The sequence below is a fragment of the Sturnus vulgaris genome, chromosome Z (genome assembly GCF_052056855.1).
Source record: "Sturnus vulgaris isolate bStuVul1 chromosome Z, bStuVul1.hap1, whole genome shotgun sequence".
Classification (NCBI taxonomy): Eukaryota; Metazoa; Chordata; class Aves; order Passeriformes; family Sturnidae; genus Sturnus; species Sturnus vulgaris.
Window position 1 is genome coordinate 56,248,744 of NC_142283.1, and position 6,645 is coordinate 56,255,388.

A 6,645-nucleotide genomic window follows, 5' to 3' on the forward strand; every position below is an offset into this window, starting at 1 on the left:
TTGTCTTGTTTTTATTAAATCTGTTTTTTTGATGGTATTAGGATTTGAACATTAGGATTCATCCATTGAAGGGCAGTCATAGCTTATCTCTCCACTCCCAGTAACTTGGAGGGAATCTAGAGGAAAACAGTGGGATATGAGGCAAAAAGCAGAAGACTGTCAAACAGTGAGGGCCTAAAATTGTTCTGCCAACAATTATCTATTTCTCTTTAGAATTCACCATTCTTTAGAGTACTGTTAAGTACGTGTGGTCTCAAATATGAATGTTAACCTCTAGGTTAACCTCTGGCTAAGGGTCCCTAGGGAAATGTAGAGATGCCAAAGAGGTTTAAGAAAAAGAAAGCAGAAGTAAATAAAAATTCAAAAATTGAAACAAATTTGGTTATGTTTTTGGAAAAAATCCCCACAAGGATCTACAGCAGAACAAGACAAGTAATAGCTCAGAGAAACTTATGAGAGAAGACATTAAAATCTACTATTAATAGAATGTTGTTACCTAACAAATATTTGCATTGGGAAGAATAAATCGGACACTTCATTGCATGGAACTTGCCACGTGCCACACCCATCCTGTCTTTACCTCACCAAGATAAAGCTAAAGCCACTTACCTGTATGTAACTTGAACTTAAATATCACTTAGTTACAAATCACTGATATGTACCTTTGGTCCAACATGTATTGGTTACAAGAAAAATTTTGAATGCCATAGATACGGTGTCTGGTAAGACAATACGTCATTGAAGCTACAAAAAAGAGTGCAGGCTTCATATGAATAGCTCATGTAGCATGAAATAGGGACCTTGATTGCTAAATCTTGCTATAGAAAAAGAGCTAGCAGAAATGCAGATAACATACCAATGAGCACAAATACATCCATTTATTAATGATACAACTGTTTATTTTTCAGCTTTATATATTCTTGGTAAGTATGGACAAAGGGATTGCTCAAAAAAGTTTTGCCACATGCAGGAAAAAATGCCTGAGGAGACACACAAAATTTAAGTTTCCAAAACATTAAAATTTTGGCTAGTATATATATATACATTGAAAGAGAGGGTTGTCATGGTTTAACCCCAGCTGGCAACTACATCTCACACACACACCAGTGGGATAGGGAAGAGAGAATCAGAAGGATAAAAGTGAGAAAACTTGTGGGTTGAGACAAAGCTGGTTTAATAGGGAAAACAAAGGCTGTGCACACAAGCAAAGCAAAACAAGGAATTGAGTCACTGCTTCCCATGGGCAGGTGGGTGTTCAGCCATCCCCGGGAAAGCAGGGCTCCAGCATGGGTAATGTGACTTGGGAAGACAAATGTCATCAGGCTGAAAGGCCTCCCTTCGTTCTTCTTCCCCCCAGCTTTCTACACTGAGCATGATGCCATGTGGTCTGTGACATTCCTATGGCCACTTGGGGTTAGCTGTCCTGGTTGTGTCCCTTCACAACTCCATGTGTCCTACCCCCAGCCTCTTCACTGGTGGTTTGGGATGAGACGAAGAAAAGGCTTTGATGCTATGCAAGTGCAGCTCAGCAATAACAAGAATGTCCCTTTGTTATCAACCCTTCTTCTAGCACAAATCCAAAACACAGTCCCATACCAAGTACCATGAAGAAAATTTATTCTACCAAAACCCAGCTAAACCAGCCAAAAGCAGCACATACATTCAGCAGGTACAGAACAAACACTTAGATAATTTAAAGTTCTCATCTTTTTGGATGAAGTTAATTATCAGAACCCTACTTTGGCATAGGAGTAGCAAAACTCATCAAATACTCTTTTCATCTCTTATGTCAACAGTTACATTGCCTTTTTTGAAGAGGGAAAAAAAAGAAGAAAAAGTATGGACTTCTATTAAGCAAGTTTACATGGTTTTAACTCATGGGAGCACCAGATGAGAAGCTGATGAAGTGATTTTTTTAAGCTATCTTATCCAATTCAATACTGTCAGTATGAATGCTCCAGTTTTTTGCTAAACAAACACTACTGTTTGAATTCCTGCAACAAAACAACCTACCATACAAGGTAACAAAGTCAAAACACTCCGTTATAACAAGAAGTAGAAGAAGATCTTTCCAGTCAGAGGATCAAAAAAATTACATCAAACCAAGTTCCAGTGAAGGCATCAAAAAAATCAAAATTAAAGGAAACAGTACAATTCCGAACAGACCATCATTTTCCGAACCTAGCTTCCTTGGATGTCAGTAGCTGCTATTCGGGCATTGTATTAGATACAGTGGAAGCCACGCACGCATTCCCCATTCCTTATCACCATCCTCCTGTCACACACATGCATCCCAAATGGTGGTCCTATTCATCGCTTCATCACACCACCTCAGCCCTAGGATCAGTCATAAGCTATGCTTTCCTGTAATTTTTCTTGGGCTTTAAATGCTGTCACCATAACTGGATCTTACACCTGGGAGGTGTTGGGTCCATGGCCATTTGGATGCTGTACCTGAGCAGGCTGAGGAGGTGCAGGCACAGCCAAAAAAGAACAGCTGAGTGGTGGTAATATCAGCACAGGTTCTGTATGGGTGCCTGGGCAGAACAGATACTGCTGCAAATTGTTTTGAAGGAGTTTGCAGGCTGACTAAAGAAATACTGGAAGAAAAAAGTGGCTGGCATGTCAACATGTCACCTACCAAGCAATTTTTTTTCTTTTAAGGCACACATTCCCAAACATCTTTTTTCATTTTCACTGGCAGTGAAGAAAGCTACTGCATGATCGAGTACCAAGGCATCACGAACATTGTTAAACACAGCTTCGTATCCCACCACAATCATCCTAACAAAGCCCTGCTTAGGTGTCACCTGCTTATTTGTAGAGGATGTACCTTTGCTGATCGACCAGTAATTGAGTTAGATCCATGGGAGTTTCCTCAGTATTTTTTATAATGTTAAGTCTGCATCCTTGGCAAAAAACACAGTGGTGTATAACTTCATTACTGAATAAATGTGATTTGATTACCCCATAAGAATATCTGGAAGTTTACACCAAGAGGAAAACTGTGATGACCTCAGTTTGCAATACCTGCCAGGAACACACACTGCCTGTTAATATTTGCTCATATTCCACTTTCCTACCACATCAGGAGAGTGTAGTGTAGCCAGGGGAGCTAGATGCTCCTTCCTTAAAGGAAGCTGATATGCCATCAAATTCAGTGCTTTTTCTGGCACAGATCTCAATTTTATCCAGAAAAATCTAAGTAATTTAGTCAAAAGCGCTTTAAACAAAAAAAAGTTATATGAAATTTAGTAGACTAAACCTCAGAAAGATTGTGTAATTTTCCATTATTCCTATTAATGTTTTAAATAGATTGGCAATGAAAGGATGAACTCCCTTAGAAATAATTTAAAGTCACTCCTAGGTTTAAGTTTCTGTTTTGTGTTGGTGAAACAGAAGAAAGGGAATTTAGATCATTTTGCAGCTTTTTCTTTTTTAAAAGGCTGCAAAATAAAACACTTGAGTCTAAAAGAAGAAAAACAGTCTATGTGAAAGCATATCCTTTTTCACTTGTCTGTGCAAATTCTTCTAGAGGAATACAAATGCTACTGGCCAGATTCACATCAGAATTTCTCAAACAGAAATGTGTCTTTGTTCACCTTCACAGTCAGCAAAACTCTAGCAGAGACAGCACTCACAAAATTTTCATTTACTGACATAATTTCTTACATACAATGAGGCAACTTGCTAGATGAGGTCTGATATTTAAACTCCGACCATAAACCATACCTTTTTTCTCATGTTCCTAGTTTCACATTATGACAGCGTACTGATAACATAAGCCATAAAAAGGTGCAGTGTAAAAAAGCAGGTGCACTGGCTGAAGTAAGATCTTCCTTTCCTTAAATTACATGTGAATCATCTGCATTCTTCAAAGAAAAATAAGGTCTTGTTGTCAGGAGAAACTCTCAATGCAAGAACAGACAAGAAAATAAAAAAACTTATTACAGGAATAGCTACACAGATAACAGACAAGAAAGAAGTAAATGTAGCCTGGGGAATATGCAAATCATACTGACTGAAGTTATGCATTTGCCTACTAGCTTATATTTTGAGATCACAAAACTGAACTTAATATCCATTTTTTTATTGTTTTGCAGGTTAACTGGTATAATTGTATGAATTTGCAATTCCTTTCTCTGAGCCACTGAACCATACTGTACTATACTGACTAGTAGTACCATAAAGGAACTTCCTCCTCACAGGGCTATTGTGCTTTAAAATTCATATTCAACATAATATTGAAATGCCAATGACTTTCTTGTCCTGTTGTTTTGCTCAGATCATGCTCCCCTTGCTACTCTGTCAGGAGTTAGCAAGTTGCAATGCTGTTCCTTATTCTCCTGTTACAGCCTCCTTCCCTAATTCTGCTCTAAAGCCTTAAACCCTTCAGTCCATCATTAAAATCAGTCTTCGGTCCATCATTAAAATGGCTTTGCTTGCACTGAGATCTTCAGTATTAGGGAAGGGAGTAAGTTATTTCAAGTGCAGCCAACTAAAATAATAATAATAATAATACTTCTTGGTTGGTTCTAGCGACACCTTACTCCTTTCTGATGTTGTATATCTTGTCTACAATTATCTTAGAATAAAATACTTCAACTGTGCCATGCAGATTTAGGTTTGCTATGCTCATTTGGCTGCCACCACACTAAAATATGCAGGTTTTGCATCTTTAAAAAGTAGACTTCATTACATGGTTCAGCAGAAATGAAAGGACAGCGAACAGTTACAAAAAAATTCTAGTCTTTGAATATAAACTTTAAAGAAACCAAAAGAAAACCCAGAAACCATAGTATTTGTTTCAGGTAATTTTGTTCAAAAGAAAAAAATAATAAGTAGTCTTGTGTGAGCTGATGAAAAGCAGAACCACTTAGGGAACCATGACACTGGTTTAGTCACCTTTCTTTCCCAATACCAGATGTCTCACTGACATGTAAATTTCAGTATTACAAATAATCTCATTTTGAAAGACAACTTACACTCATTTTTAAACATTTGCTGCAATGCAAAACTGCTCACTCCCAATGCCTTTCTGACTTTTTCCTCTTTTACATAATCTTGTAATTTTTTTAAATCAATACCTTAATAAAAAAAAATTTATAAAGCTGTGCAGTCCCAGGACAGTAAAAACATCTACCACCAGACAGGGTTCTAGCAGATACAGCTTTGAAAATCTGATCAGCTTTTTCCTCTAAAATAGGATGCATCATACAAAACAATGACCTGTCACTGAAACAAGATGCAAAAAGATGCATTTTATAATGCATTGGTTCTACAAGTCTAGAAATCAACAGTCTGTATACTGTGGGTATTACTGTTGGAATAAATACGGTTGTATCTTCAAGGACAAGCAGAATCAATTGATTAAATTATTTTATCAATTCTTAAACTAGACATGCTTGTTAAAATTAAAATGACTACAGGAGAAGCCAACTATTTAGATTGGAATATCACTAAATATTATCAGTATTAAATATTTTAACTTACACAAGTATAGGAAGAATCAGGAATAAACACCAAGAGCATTTATTACTATACAAGCCAATAGACAAACAAGATGAAGCCAAGCACACTTTACCATAACTGAATTCAAACCAATGCTACCGAGCCTTCATTGAGAGTAGAGAACCTCATCTGGGTTTTAGGTGTGTGCATATATCAGCACGCATCAGGCCAATCTCTTCTCTGTGCCTCCCCAATGCTGTGACATTTATATCTTCTGACATGGAGAAATGGAACATGTGTTACCCATTTGTGAAACCTATGGCCCACAGAAAGCTGGGGAGCACATAACACTGTTAAAATTAACAGTAGTTGTATCTTACACATGGTATTGTGCCCCCTCACAATCCCTAATGGAGAGCAGAGAAAGCCAACATTTACCTCGCTGATTATTTGATTATGGATCGATGGAAGCACATGCACCCTGCACTGTGTTTGTTATTAACACTGGGGCTTCTTCACTGCTCCTGTGTGTCGGAACCAGGCTTGCGGCTGATCTGCTGGGGAGCAGCTCTGCAGAGAAGGACCTGGGGGTCCTGGTGGACAGTAATCTGTCCACAAGCCAGCAGCGTGTCCTGGTGGCCAAGAAATCCAATGGGATCCTGGGGGCATTGCGAGCAGGTGAAGGGAAGTGATTCTACTCCTGTACTCATCTCTGATAAAGCCTCACCTGGAGTGCTGTGTCCAGTTCTGGGCTCCTCAGCACAAGAGAGACATGGAGCTCCTGGAGCACGTTCAAGAGAGAGCAAGAGAGGCGATTAAAGGAGAGCATTTCTCTTAAGAAGAAAGGCTGAGGGAGCTGGGTCTGTTCAGACTCAAGAAACGACCCCTTCAGAAGAAGGGACCTCATCAGCGTCCGAAAGAGTGTCAAGAGGGTGGAGCCAGGCTCCTCTCAGTAGTGCCAGGCAATAGGACAAGAGGCAACAGGCAGACGCTCATGTAGTTCTACCTGGACATGAGGAAGAACTTTTGCTGTGCAGGTGACTGAGCACTGGAACAGATTTCCCCGAGAGAGCGTGGAGTGTCCCTCCCTGGGACATTCAAGAACCGTCTGGCACACTCAGGTGCCATCTGCTATGCGACGTCCCGGCCGGAGCGCGGAAGTTGCCTCAGCCAAGCCCTCTGACTTCCCACCCA

General features: G+C 39.4%; 1 long non-coding RNA gene across 1 annotated transcript; it reads right to left on the bottom strand.

Annotated features, from left to right (window-relative positions):
* Positions 1-877: 877 nt before the first annotated feature.
* On the bottom strand, positions 878-6,638 carry LOC148219856 (uncharacterized). Its single transcript, XR_015799394.1, has 2 exons — positions 6,458-6,638; positions 878-6,232 (listed from the first exon to the last, which is right to left on the bottom strand). It is a non-coding gene; the product is annotated as an uncharacterized LOC148219856 (long non-coding RNA).
* Between the last annotated feature and the right edge of the window lie 7 nt (positions 6,639-6,645).